Source organism: Lipophrys pholis, assembly GCF_963383615.2.
Source record: "Lipophrys pholis genome assembly, chromosome: 19".
Lineage (NCBI taxonomy): Eukaryota > Metazoa > Chordata > Actinopteri > Blenniiformes > Blenniidae > Lipophrys > Lipophrys pholis.
In genome coordinates this window covers 25306961-25321944 of record NC_137647.1, presented here as the reverse complement: position 1 = coordinate 25321944, position 14984 = coordinate 25306961, and positions in this window count along the sequence as shown.

Sequence of the window (14984 nt, the reverse complement as noted above, 5' to 3'; positions counted from 1 at the left end):
AAGTATTAGCGTTTACACAGCAACATTCTGAAAAAGATCTGTTTCCACGGCAACGGAAAAAACGCTGAAAACAATGTAGTTAGCATGCCGAGCCACAAGGTTGCACTGTTGCTTGTAATGAAACCACACATGCATGTGTTCAGAGAACAATACCCTATAAACGTTAACACAATGGAGAGACCCCGGCATTCGTATGGACAGACGACAGACCGGATGCTGTTAGAGGAGAATCTAACTACACAACTACCGATATCAACAGTAACTCCAGAATAAGGACCGGCAGTCCGGTCCGTACGGAGGACGCCATGTTTGTTAGTTGTGCATGAGCAGAAGAACTACTTACCACGGCGGAGGCGTACATGTGCAGAAGCATTGCAAAGAAAACAATGGAAGAACACAAACACAGTCTTTGATATACAACAAGATGGCAGCCAGCGTTCATGTTCTGGTGTTTCTGTGCAGGTCTGAAAGACCCTGCATCCTCCCATTAGAACCCATAAGAACAAGAAGAAAAGTTGGGCTGTGACGTCAGCCAGCCAGGAGAGTTCATTTTCCATGAAGAAGCTGTCAAACTCGTAGGCCACGCCCCCATGACAGACCACGCCCTCTCACCGCAGGCCACGCCCCTCACGACAGCCACACATTTGTGAAGCAGCATTTTAACTTTTCAACAGCACAGAATGATTTCTCGCTTCAAAGGTTTTCAGAAACACATTTCTCTGAACTGTTTGAGGAATTAAAGAGAAAGTTTGTGTCTCTCCGCCATGTTGGTGTGGATTTAACTGCAGGGGCTGAGTGATGCGTTCAGGTGCATCACGTAACTCCGCCCTCCGACTTTTTAACTCACAAAGTAGTGAGGTTACAAGCTAAACAAGATTAAAATATGACTGATAGTCATTAGTGAACTGGAAGACACATGAGCAGCACAAGGCAGAGCAGAAGGTTCTTCAGTGTGGCACCGACATTCTTCGGCCTGGATGTTTGGTACAGCCGAACCAAATTTCTTTGGCCAGAAGGAGCTGGACGAAGACAGTGAGGTCATTTTGTTCAGCAGGACTCTGGAGTGCTGAACCTTCTTCTTGTTCTTATGGAGGATGAATCAGCCATAACTCTGTCTCTTGTTTCAGGCTCCTTGGTTTCCCCTCCTCATGTCTGATTGTGGTTCCCCACCCTGATGTCTCTCACCTGTGTCGGGGAGGGATTAGCTGCACCTGGTGCTTTTAGGATATCAGGAACTTGTTTTGTGTGCTTGGGTTGTGGGTTTGTCTTTGTTTCAGGGCACATTTACCCGTACCTGAGTATCTGAAAAAACTGTGATATTTCTCTGCGTTTGGGTCGTACATTTACACATAAACCAGCTCCGACTCACCACAAACGATGATTCCTGATAACTCCGGCCACTCTGGACATCTGGATAAAATCCGTGTCTCTGTTTGCATCTAAAAGCGGGTAGGCGGATATTTACATCACAATTCGTAATGTCCTAATTACTTTCTAGGATTCTGATTGGCTATAATGGCTTCATGCTTCTTGCTACACTGCCCCCTACAGGTTCTGCTGCTCATAGCAGCTCTGAACCAGCTGGATATGTGGGTCAGTGTAAATTAAGATTTGTTTTTTAAACATAGAGAGGGAAATATCAATTTTTTTTAAACTGTGTACGTGTGAACAACGTGGCCTCAGTGTGAGAGCTCCTGTGTTGCTGCGTGTCGTACGTCTGTCTCTGCCCTCCTGTGCTGCAGCTTCCATGTTTTGTGTGGTTTTCTCCCTCAGGCTGCAGCTTCCCTGTGCTTTGGACCTTTGCTTGCCTGACGGCAGGATTATTGGTTTTATTGGACTTTTATTTGCTGTTTGTTTAAATAAAGGAGTTTTTCATTCCACGGCAGTGTCTTGCATCCATTGAGTCCACCTAACCCCATATGGACCGTGACACAAGGTACATCACTCAAGAGTTTTAGCAGCTTTCTTATTATTTGAATCGCTAATAGTTCTAATCTATTGTTTGGTTTCCTTTTCAAAAGCAATAAATGAAGGCTTTGTGTTGCTCAATTTAGCCTCATGAATGTGGAATTTTCCTTTAACAATAAGTTAATAATGAATAATTTGTATGTCTTTTCACTGCCATGATACCAAACAATACATCTTTCCAATATACAATATCCGAACATAGTCAGAGTCAATCTTAACAGCAACAAAGCCGGTTGAGTCTTTCCAAAAGTCACTAGAGTGAAGACCTTGCAATAAAGATGGACAATGGTCTCAGGAAACATCTCACAACCAGCAGTCAACACACAAGTCCTTTTTAGATTTGGTCAGATACTGTTTAGCAGGACGATATCTGGATCAGCTTAAAGGTCACTTCTCTCACCTTATTAGTGAGCAGATACTTATAAGGTAGACTCACTATGTCACGCCATTGCAGGACAAACTGTGCCCAGTACAGCCCAGCAGCAGGAACGGTTGTATCTTTCTGAAAGCGCAATATGGAGATCTGGGCAAGCACATTTCTCCCACTGCGGGGGTTGTTGGGTCCAGCGGTAGATGGGTGGGCAGACTATGCAGACTAGACCATGTTCAGAGCGTTAAAATGGAAGAAGGAATGGCATCCAATACTACAGCCTGTTCTCCAATACTACAGTCTGTTCTCCAATACTACAGTCTGTTCTCCAATACTACAGCCTGTTCTCCAATACTACAGTCTGTTCTCCAATACTACAGCCTGTTCTCCAATACTACAGCCTGTTCTCCAATACTACAGCATGTTCTCCAATACTACAGTCTGTTCTCCAATACTACAGTCTGTTCTCCAATACTACAGTCTGTTCTCCAATACTACAGCCTGTTCTCCAATACTACAGTCTGTTCTCCAATACTACAGCCTGTTCTCCAATACTACAGTCTGTTCTCCAATACTACAGTCTGTTCTCCAATACTACAGCATGTTCTCCAATACTACAGCCTGTTCTCCAATACTACAGCCTGTTCTCCAATACTACAGTCTGTTCTCCAATACTACAGTCTGTTCTCCAATACTACAGCCTGTTCTCCAATACTACAGTCTGTTCTCCAATACTACAGTCTGTTCTCCAATACTACAGTCTGTTCTCCAATACTACAGTCTGTTCTCCAATACTACAGCCTGTTCTCCAATACTACAGCCTGTTCTCCAATACTACAGTCTGTTCTCCAATACTACAGTCTGTTCTCCAATACTACAATCTGTTCTCCAATACTACAGTCTGTTCTCCAATACTACAGTTTGTTCTCCAGGAGCCACAGGAATGTGGACGGTCTGAAGGAATTCTGAATAATTCGGTAAATTTCCATTGAGTCACTGGGTCATTTTCAAACTATGTTTTATAGAATAAAGATTTGTTTTCTAAAGTCATGTGACCTTTATTCCAGATATAGCACCGATATGGTGAAAAGTTATGTTTTTAGATTAGTGACCATGCTAAAAGCATCTGCTTTTGGAATTTTATAAATATTATCTGGAAGCTTTTCTATTTTGTAATCACAAACAAAAACATATTGAAGCACTGAGAAAATACAGCTCAGTATAGAGTTCCATATTGACTTGGGGTTATTAAGAAATTGCTTAACCCAATTAATTTATATTAAGAATAGTAAAATCAAGAACATTGGAGCCACCAGAATCATACATATTCATAAAAACAGATTTTGTTTTGACATAATTTGTCTTATTTTTCCACAGAAAATGTATCTTCATATTTTCAGACACTACTTTATATTTAGAAACACAAATCCCCAAATATTTCACGTCCCTCTTCACATTTTTTGTATAATGAGTCAGTGGATATAACATATGCTCCCAGACCAAACCAGACGTGTTGACCTTATTCTGCGCCAGAATCAGGGCGCCGCCATATTGCATCATTCTGTCTGACAGCTTCCTGTGAGCGGGGCTACTGTAGTGTCCTGTTGCTCACTAGTAGCAGCTGGTTCTGGATGGTGAACAGGACTGACAATCTATCTGAGAATTAGGAGTTTAAACTGGCGCTATAATCTTGATCTGGATGATTGTTGGGGAGTTCTCGTACTCCCACCTGAAGCAGGAGTCCAGGCCAGCCATCTTTGTTGTCACTATAACACCTAACTTTGTTTAAATGCTCTTAATCATATGTTTATTGAACTATTGAACAGCTTTCAGATATTTATCTTTCACTTATATTTGTTTTAAGGTCAAACAAAAACCAAAAGTACAGTGAGCTCCCAGGCAGTAGCGTTAGTAGCTATTAACTCAGAATTTAGAAAAATAAAAGTCTTGGAGGATTTCATGTTAGGAAGTTCTGGAGTGTACCATGGAGTGAATGTGTGAAGAAGGTTCTGGAGTGTACCATGGAGTGAATGTGTGGAGAAGGTTCTGGAGTGTACCATGGAGTGAATGTGTGGAGAAGGTTCTGGAGTGTACCATGGAGTGAATGTGTGGAGAAGGTTCTGGAGTGTACCATGGAGTGAATGTGTGAAGAAGGTTCTGGAGTGTACCATGGAGTGAATGTGTGGAGAAGGTTCTGGAGTGTACCATGGAGTGAATGTGTGGAGAAGGTTCTGGAGTGTACCATGGAGTGAATGTGTGGAGAAGGTTCTGGAGTGTACCATGGAGTGAATGTGTGGAGAAGGTTCTGGAGTGTACCATGGAGTGAATGTGTGGAGAAGGTTCTGGAGTGTACCATGGAGTGAATGTGTGGAGAAGGTTCTGGAGTGTACCATGGAGTGAATGTGTGGAGAAGGTTCTGGAGTGTACCATGGAGTGAATGTGTGGAGAAGGTTCTGGAGTGTACCATGGAGTGAATGTGTGGAGAAGGTTCTGGAGTGTACCATGGAGTGAATGTGTGGAGAAGGTTCTGGAGTGTACCATGGAGTGAATGTGTGGAGAAGGTTCTGGAGTGTACCATGGAGGGAATGTGTGGAGAAGGTTCTGGAGTTAACAGGGACCAGCTGGTCCAGACAACAGGAGAGTGTGGTTGCAGTAGTTGACGAGGTCAGTGGGATTACCAGAAAGTGTATGAGGGAGGACGGACTTCAGATTTTGGAATATTTGGTGCCAATCGTTTTTGGAGGAGAGCAGGAATGTCAACGTTCATGGTGATTGCCAGCTGGTCGGAGATATGGAGGTTGAGGCTGGAGAGCTGATGTAAAGTGGGACCAGTAAAAGAACCAGGTGTGGGTGAGCAAGATGAGACATGGTAGGAGTTCTAGAAACTCTGTGGGACAGCCTCCTCAGTTCCAGTCATTATTTTTGTCCCTTCAGCGTCCAGGTCCAACGATATTCCTGCCGACTGAGGCCTCGTTTACTCGACTAAAATGAAAATGAAAGACTTGGTTGCTTTTGTCCCTTTATACAACGACGGGTCACTGAAAACATTCGTGTTTGAGAACCTAGCAACTGTGTCTCCGTGGAAACAGCAACAACAGAACTTTTCTCAAGCGCTGCTTCTGCACATGAACATACATACATACATACATACACACACACATACACACACACATACATACATACATACATACATACATACATACATACATACATACATACATACATACATACATACATACATACATACATACATACATACATACATACATACATACATACCATAATAACAATCCAACTTGGTAGTTTTATTTTGACAGTCACCATAATAACAATCCAACTCAGTAGTTTTATTTTGACAGTCACCATAATAACAATCCAACTTGGTGGTTTTATTTTGACAGTCACTGTAATAACAATCGAACGTGGAGGTCTGTCCACTAGAACGTCTGTGTTCTCCTGTTGTTCATTTTCAGAGCTCATTGTGCTCTGCTGTGTGTGTGTGTGTGTGTGTGTGTGTGTGTGTGTGTGTGTGTGTGTGTGTGTGTGTGTGTGTGTGTGTGTGTGTGTGTGTGTGTGTGTGTGTGTGTGTGTGTGTGTGTGTGTGTGTGTGCGCGAGTGTGGTTTCAGTTCAAAAATAACAAAATAATAACAAAAATAATAGTGGCCCAACATGCTGACTGCATCGTTTTCAGCAGTTCTGCCTTTGTTGTGGAAGCAGACATCATTTTCAGAACCTTGCCATGTAATAGGAACGTTTTCTGAAAGGAGAAAAGAAAAACATGCTCTTCCAAGTCAACATCAAGGTGAGAATCTCCTGGTACAAAGTGAAGACCCCGAAGACCCTGAAGGGGAGGAAGTGGTTCAGTAAGTAGATGACTGGACGGATTGTCAGTTGATCGCAGGGCGATCTGTGGCAGGAACCTTGAGAGAACCCACAGAGAGAACATTGCCACGCCACCCAGAAGGACACGTTCTGCTCATCTTTGCAGATCTGGACACATTTGATTTGTGGCGAATGTTTCCAGTGGTTCAGGTTCCAGACCTGGAGACGAGACGATCTGATGTAAGAGCCGGTTTGTGTCTGACATCACTGCAATGGAAAGAAGAACAAGTATGAGTCCAAGAAGAATGAAGGAGTAACGTCTTTAACAAACCTGAACAAGTTGAAATTCATGATAGAAACTCTTTATGAGTTCATTTTCTTAAACTTTTAAATATATAATGAAATGTCCTGAAGGTGTTTGGGTTTTTGTCAAAGATTGTAAAAGTCAGTGAGAAAGTTGTACTTTATTATGGTAGTTTGATGCATTACGGGTTGAATTGTGTGGCTTCATAAAGACACTGCAGAGTTAAATCTTCAGTCATGACCTCTTTGTGACCTGAGGAACTGGACTTGGAGCCATCAAGCGTCGGCATCTGTTTATCTCTGCTTCTCATGAAACCCCCCCGTCCTGTGCTCATGGTCTCTGGGTGTTTGTTGTTCGTTTCCTGTCACAGAGGAAGTGCCTCACCCAGCCACGCCGGCTCCCCATTGGCCGCTGGGCTCTGATGAACGGGCTGACGGGAGGTGGGGAGGATAGATAGAGGGGAGCCCTGAGCCCTGAGTCGGAAGCAGGGAGCCCTGAGCCGGGAGCCGGGAGCCGGGAGCCGGGAGCCGGGAGCCGGGAGCCGGGAGCCGGGAGCCGGGAGCCGGGAGCCGGGAGCCGGGAGCCGGGACGGAGCTGTGAAGGCTGAGCATTCAGGAGGACACGGCTCTGCACTGCAGGAGGTGAGCACTCAGAGAACATTCAGGAAGTGTGACGGAGTTTGACACGAATCTTCTGACCTGATCTCCTCGGTTCTGCTTCTCTCAGAAGCTCCCACTTCGCACCAAAAATGCCCGGGGCCTTTTGGCTCCGTCCCAATGACTTTTCTGGCATGTTCTCACAGTCCTTCTTGGTTTGGTCACTCCCAATCCTTGTACCAGTGTCCTCAAAGCATTGACGCTGGACAGGTTTGGGGGGGCTTCGCCAAGAACCCAGGCTCCGTGATCAGCGTTTTGACATGAGACTTTGTGCTAAATGTAGTGTTTTTCTATATAAAGGAGTTTTGAATACTTAGTTACACTACTTCCTTACAACAGTCTAGACCAGTGGTTCTCCAGCGTATGTCCAACCTGAGAAAGTCTCCAGCTCTTCAAGTTCCACCTGCACGGCCCACCTGAACGTACAGCAGCCCAGGCTGCCTACTTTTTACTTACAAACTTATTTTAAATGTTTCCATTCCAAGTTTTGTAATATTTTGATCATTTTTTACATATTTTCAAATACATTTTATTGAAAAAAAATTATTATGACTACTTCCCACGTACCACTAGAGGGAGCTGGCGTTCCACTGGTGGTAGACGTACCACAGATTGAGACTTTTCTTCCTCTCATTGTACATGTGTCATTGTTTTTTGTCAATGCTAGAAATAAATGTGCATTAATTTACTGTTCTGTTGATATTTTCCAATTAATCACACAATGTAATCTCAAAGTTTCTCTATTTCATTCAAACCCACAGCAGCTGAAGCCACTATCAGCCAGGAACTACAAACATGCAGTTGATATGTCATGTTCCATGAAATTCTATATTTATTCACAGTTAGAATTTCAGTGTGCAACGTTCCAGAGTCCCTGGGTGAGCCCAAAGCCATTTCACACCATGGAAACAAAAAAAATTGTCTGAGGGTAAAAGTACACATGAAAATCTGACAGCCCGTTTTAATAAAAATAAATATGTTAACATTTTTTGATACGGGAACTGAACTGAACCGAGGACATTTGAAATCTGTAGCTCATTTTAAGTTTCATCAACTCATTTTCTTTAAGTTAACTTGATGCTCCTCTGGAGTTAGAATATGAATAAAGATGATTTAATTTAGAATTTTTATATATTATATCTTTTGTATGTATGTATGTATGTATGTATGTATGTATGTATGTATGTATGTATGTATGTATGTATGTATGTATGCAGGGGCATTAGGGGCAGGTGGGGCCGAGCACCACCTTGTGTCATCATAAAGGACTGCATGTAAAATATGTTATTATTTCTTTAAAATGATCTACTATGTTTTCTTGTCTGTGAATAAAACTTCCCCCTATATAGTACATAATTACTGTGAGTACTGTCCTCCCTGGTTACTGGTCTCCTCTTGCTGCTTCAGGTTGTTTCCTCCTGATCTACACTGATGGTGCATTAGTGTAGCTCGCCCCTCTCTCACCGTGCAGTGTGTATTACATTAGTGTAGCTCGCCCCTCTCTCACCGTGCAGTGTGTATTACATTAGTGTAGCTCGCCCCTCTCTCACCATGCAGTGTGTATTACATTAGTGTAGCTCGCCCCTCTCTCACCGTGCAGTGTGTATTACATTAGTGTAGCTCGCCCCTCTCTCACCACGCAGTGTGTATTACATTAGTGTAGCTCGCCCCTCTCTCACCACGCAGTGTGTATTACATTAGTGTAGCTCGCCCCTCTCTCACCGTGCAGTGTGTATTACATTAGTGTAGCTCGCCCCTCTCTCACCGTGCAGTGTGTATTACATTAGTGCAGTTAACTGTAAAGGCCAATTCATACTGCATAAGAACAAGAAGAAAATTCGGCAGGACTGTTCATACTCCAATAAGAAGCTGTCGAACTTGCAGGCCCCGCCCCTTCACATCAGGCCACGCCCCCTATGGCAGGCACACTTCTGTGAAGCAGCGTTTTAACTTTTCAACTGCACAGTTTATTTCTGTCCTCCAGTACTTTCAGAAACACATTTCTCTGAACTGTTCCAGTAATAAAAGAGAGTTTTCTTCCAACCACCATGTTGGTCTGGTTCTAACTCCAGGAGATGACAGCTGTTCGTGATGCGTTCAGGTGCAAGCCTGCACTCCGACATTTTAACGAGCTGCGGTGCTCCTACAGTGATGTTCCAAGTTAAATATGATTAAAATATGACTGATAGTCATTAGAGAGCTGGAACACATATGAGCAGCACATGGTCAGAGCAGAAGTTCCGGCAGTGCAGCTCCTCCACAGTTCATCCAGGATGGAACAGCTGAAACAAGTTTGTTCATCCAGAAGGAGCTGGAAGAACAAATGAGGTCACTTTGTTCAGCAGGACTCTGGAGTGCTGATGACGATGAATTGGCCTTTAGTGTTCACACTCAAGGCTGTAGCTCCATTCATTCAGTTCATGTGATTTTGATGCCTCATGGGGCTTGAAACCTGAAGCCCCGCCCACTAACAACGTCATTTAGATGCTCAGAGATGATTGGCTGGTGCTGATGGAGGCTCTGCTTCAATGAACCCGAGCGAGTCGAACAAATACCAGCTTGTTAGCAGCGAAAGCTCACAAACAGTTAAGAATCAAAATTAATCAGGTCGATTATTTACAAGTACGAGTTTGAAACTCTTACTTTAGTAGAGAAACTTAAAGTAAGTAGTTGTAAACTGTGTGACATGGTGAGGAAGACTTCTTAAGCATCTCGTTAATCTGTACCTGTACCAGTGGTGGAGTGGCTGAGCTGCAGTCTTAGAAACATCATGACCCAGTTCAAGTCCAGTCATTGTTATGGTTTCTGTTGTTTAATTTTGTTTTCTTTTGATCATCTATTTCCAAGGGTCAACATTTACAGGATCAACGCCTGTATGGTTGTTATGATATTGTGGCTAAAAGGTTGTGGACACACTTTACTTTGAAATTCAGTGGTGTTGCCCAAGTAATTACATGTAGAAACGCCACTGTATGTATGTATGAGTATAGTAAAGTCCATCCATCCATCTCCTCCCTCGTATCCATTCCTGGTTGGTGGTGGTGTCAGTCTGAGCACCGTCACCCAGATCACCTTGACCCATTAAGAACCTTCCTGCAGGTGGAGAGCCCACAGGAAGGTGGAGAGCCCACAGGAAGGTGGAGAGCCCACAGGAAGGTGGAGAGTCCACAGGAAGGTGGAGAGCCCACAGGAAGGTGGAGAGCCCACAGGAAGGTGGAGAGCCCACAGGAAGGTGGAGAGCCCACAGGAAGGTGGAGAGCCCACAGGAAGGCGGGGAGCCCGGCGTGGGACATGACCCCTCTACCTTGAGACTGAGAGTCTCCTGCTCTACCAGCTGAGCTCGCCGTGGGTGTAACAAAGTTCATATATTATTAAAACCTTTAAATAATTTTAAAGATCATGAAAATGGTTAAAACAATTTTAAAATGTATTTTTTTTAAATGAAATGAGATATTTAATCAAATACATTATTTAAAATGTTTTCCTTTCATGAAGTTGTAACAATAAATGCTCAAATCAAATCTTTACCATGACCAACTAGTTTGAGTTAATAAATGTAGATTTGGTATCATCAGATATTTGAGTTGAACTGTGATGGACTCATTTCATTAAAACGCACCTTCTCACTTATATGAGTTTGTTGCAGATGATCAATTAAAATGATTAAGATTTGCTTCAAAAACATAATTGTACCAACAGTACAGAGTAAATATAAACACCTATCAGAAACTTTATTTGCAAAAGAAAAGTTCTGTTCTGTTCAGTTTTTTATTTCTTATGTTTTTTACATTCTATTTACCTCAGTAGCAGAGGTGTCCAACATGAGGCCGACAGCGCCTCCTAGAGGCTCCAAACGTATCAAGAAAAACGAGGATTTTTAAAGAAAGGTCTTCAGTTTTCAACACGAAGGGTTAAACCATATATAGATTTATTATTATTATCATTGCTGGGCTTATTGCTGTGAGCTACAATTGCTGGAACGGTTGTGAGAAATGGGAGATGGAGGCAGGGCTGCAGCTAGCACACACACACACACACACACACACACACACACACACACACACACACACACACACACACACACACACACACACACACACACACACACACACACACACACACACACACACACACACACACACACACACACACGGTAGTAGGCACTCCAATGTGACTGGATTCCTGCTCCAGTTGTGTTCATAACTTTTTATCCTAAGTAAAGAATGAAAGAACTTTGGGGAGACCGTGGACCTTAAGAGTCCTGCACACCAACAGTATGTAAAGATGTCTTCACCGAAGACGTTATTTGTTTCCAATTTGGTTCTAAACCTGTGTTAGTGCAATATGCTATTTATGTTTTGTATAAAAATGCCTCAAGTTGTTTATATTTTGTTATAATTAGTATTTCACAGAGCACTGCTGTCCTGCGGTTTGTGTTCAATTGTTCTGGGATGGTTATTAGAACGGACTGTATAGGCTTTACACACAGCTCCACTACTTCCTGAACCCACCACTCTGTATTTCCTGTCTTCTGTTTCTGGACCAACGGATTAATCCAGGTGTGTCTGACCATTGTTGTCGTCACTCGTGAGGTCAGTTTGTCCAGTAAGCAGAAGACAGGACATAAAGAAGCTGTGTAGAGTTCAGGAAGTATGGAGGTATGGAGTATGGAGCCTCCAGTGATGGACGTGCGTGAAGACCGTGGGGATTTCACCACAAGGCAAGCATGCAGGTGAGAGAGTGGGATGTCAGGTGACAGATCTCACCCTCCCATCTGCACTCTTGCTTTGGGGCGATGTCTGGATCGCCCTTAAGGCATCACAATTGATGATTTGATAAAATTCCGTTTCTATGAGCGAATGGCTCATAGTGACACAAAGTAAAGAAAACCTAATTACATGCCTCCACTCACTGTACATATGGGGCAAGAGAAAGAACACTGTTACCTGAGATGGTAAATCTAACAGTACAAACAAATTAACATCATATGAGGTGTAGTTCATATGATCGATCATTGCAATGATTTCATGGCAGCAATTATAGATAATGTAGAAGATATTGAATGTTTTGATGATATTGTGCTGAATTAGTATGTAAAGATGTGCAAAACATGTATATAGATCAGGGGTCTCAAACTTGCGGCCCGCGGGCCATTTGCGGCCCGCGAGACGATATTTTGTGGCCCGCACCTTGCTGTGAAAGTATAACGTCATTGCGGCCCCCGATTGCCCGAAGTGGACCTCCAACGCACGAAGTGAGAGTAAACGTTGTGACGTTGTGTTTCCTTACTTGAGTAAGTTCATGTACTTTAAAGGTTTGTTGGCTGGAAGCACGGGACATAACACATCTTTTGCAAGTAGTATAAGTTCAGTGGACAATAGTTTTGCTCTTACGGTGGACAACATTGGGAATTGACTCGCTAAGTACATCTTTTCCACCAATCTGCAAACAAACCTAATATAAGCCCCAATAATTACATCTAAAACACGACGGACAGAAACTCCCATGATGCACTGCAGCGATCACGGAGCGGATCGCCGCAGTGCATCATGGGAGTTTCTGTACGTCACATTTTAGCTGTTGTTGGGGTTATTTTAGGTTTGTAGCGTTGGTAATGATTGTGTTGTGTTGTGTTTTTGTTGCTTTGTTCATGTAGTTAGTTAATTCATCTAGTTTAGTTTGGTTGTGGGTTAGAAACCAGGAGTGAAGAGGGTTTTGTCTGAGGTGTCGTCCTGCTGTGGTGCTCTTGGTAGTTAGTGAGTGTCAAAGTGAAAGCTTATACCATCCACACGTTTCACTAGAGAAAAAGTAAGTAAATTATATTTCTATAGTGTTTTATACAGACACGTAGTCACAAAGTGCTTCACATTAAAAACAGATAAGAGAAAAAAACTCTTAAAGAGAGCTAATACTTGTGTTTATTTTACTTTGCTTGACAGTTTAAAGATCATGAGAGTTGTTGTTCCATATTCCACTATACATAGATCATGAAAGTAGACTTCCACAAATATAAGTATTAATTGAGAGTTGATGGTTCACAGCTCGAGGGACCAAAAAACTGGGGTTTGCAGACCCTGTTCTAGACATTATGAGGGTCTCAACTGCTTCTTCTCTCAAGCCACATGTGGCTCAGATATGTGAGAAGAAGAGTAGGCAAGAGAAATCATGTTCAGAAGAACCGTTCATGATCTTCATTCAATGTTCCATTCGTGTTCAGTAGAAATCATTAAAACTCTTCATAATGACATTTGAGGGTTTTTTTGCACAACTTTTTTTGTGGAATCCCTGATGCCCCCAGCCTCACCCAGCCTCACCCAGCCTCACCCAGACTCACCCAGCCTCACCCAGACTCACCCAGCCTCACCCAGCCTCACCCAGCGTCACCCAGACTCACCCAGCCTCACCCAGCCTCACCCAGCCTCACCCAGACTCACCCAGACTCACCCAGCCTCACCCAGCGTCACCCAGACTCACCCAGCCTCACCCAGCGTCACCCAGACTCACCCAGACTCACCCAGCCTCACCCAGCCTCACCCAGCGTCACCCAGACTCACCCAGCCTCACCCAGCCTCACCCAGCCTCACCCAGACTCACCCAGACTCACCCAGCCTCACCCAGACTCACCCAGCGTCACCCAGACTCACCCAGACTCACCCAGACTCACCCAGCCTCACCCAGCGTCACCCAGACTCACCCAGACTCACCCAGCCTCACCCAGACTCACCCAGCCTCACCCAGACTCTGCCTCCAGCGGCCCCCGGGTACATTGAGTTTGAGACCCCTGATATAGACGGACGGACGGACGTCCGTACGTACGTACGTACGTACGTTATGGTCACTCTGGGGATGTCATGGTCTCGTCAGTACTGGTCACTGAGGCTTTGAAGGATGTTTTTATTCTTGACTTGTTCCAGGTCTGTTTATCTCCACGAGGGTTAATCTGGAATAATGAGGTTCATGATCAGAACTGCAGAAACAGGAATTAATGGAAGCAGAACGTCTCCTGTCGTCACGGCGATGAATTAATATTCCAACAGGAAACACACTCACACGGAGGAAACTCCGCCTCAAAACGACTGGATGTAAGATATAAAGTACAAGAAGAGCAGTGAGGAAGCTCTGCCCGACACGCTTCTACTGGAATAAAGTGAAACTGAGTGATCAAAGTGCCGTCTGTTTATATTGCAGATGAATTATTCTGTTTTAATCTCATGAAGTCAGCATTAACTAGTCAGGAAGGTTCTGGCTTAGGCTGCAGCAGCAGTGTTGCTTTTAGCTGCTGGACGTGTTTGAATTATTCATATGGTCACAGAATAATTTCTCCTTCAGTAATCTGGAAACTGTTTCTCCCTGTGTGATTGGTCAGACGCTGCAAGCCCCGCCCCTTTCATGTAAACGCTCACATGTAGGTCTGGGCTGAACCAGTGAGTTGATAACCTGCTTGGTAGTAACGGGTAACAGGATCATGAGTGTCTGGATCAACCAGGAAACAGAGATCCTGGATATGTTGATCAGGTTCGTAGTGGCTAGTTGTGGTTAGTATTAGCGAGTAGTGGTGAGTAGTAATTATTAGTAGTTAGTAGTAGTCAGTAGTTATTACTGGTAGTTAGCAGTGGTTAGTCATAGTTAATATTAGTTAGTAGTAATTATTAATAGTAGTAATTAGTATTGGTTAGTAGTAATACGTATTAGTTAGTAGTAATGAGTATTATTTAGGAGTAGTTAGTCATAGTATTAGTTAGTAGTGGCTTGTAGTAGTCAGTAGTGGTTAGTAGTAATTAGTAATACTAGTAGTTAGTAGTGGTATATTCAACAATAACATGTTGTGTATTGATCCAGTGTATATACATATAAATATAATGA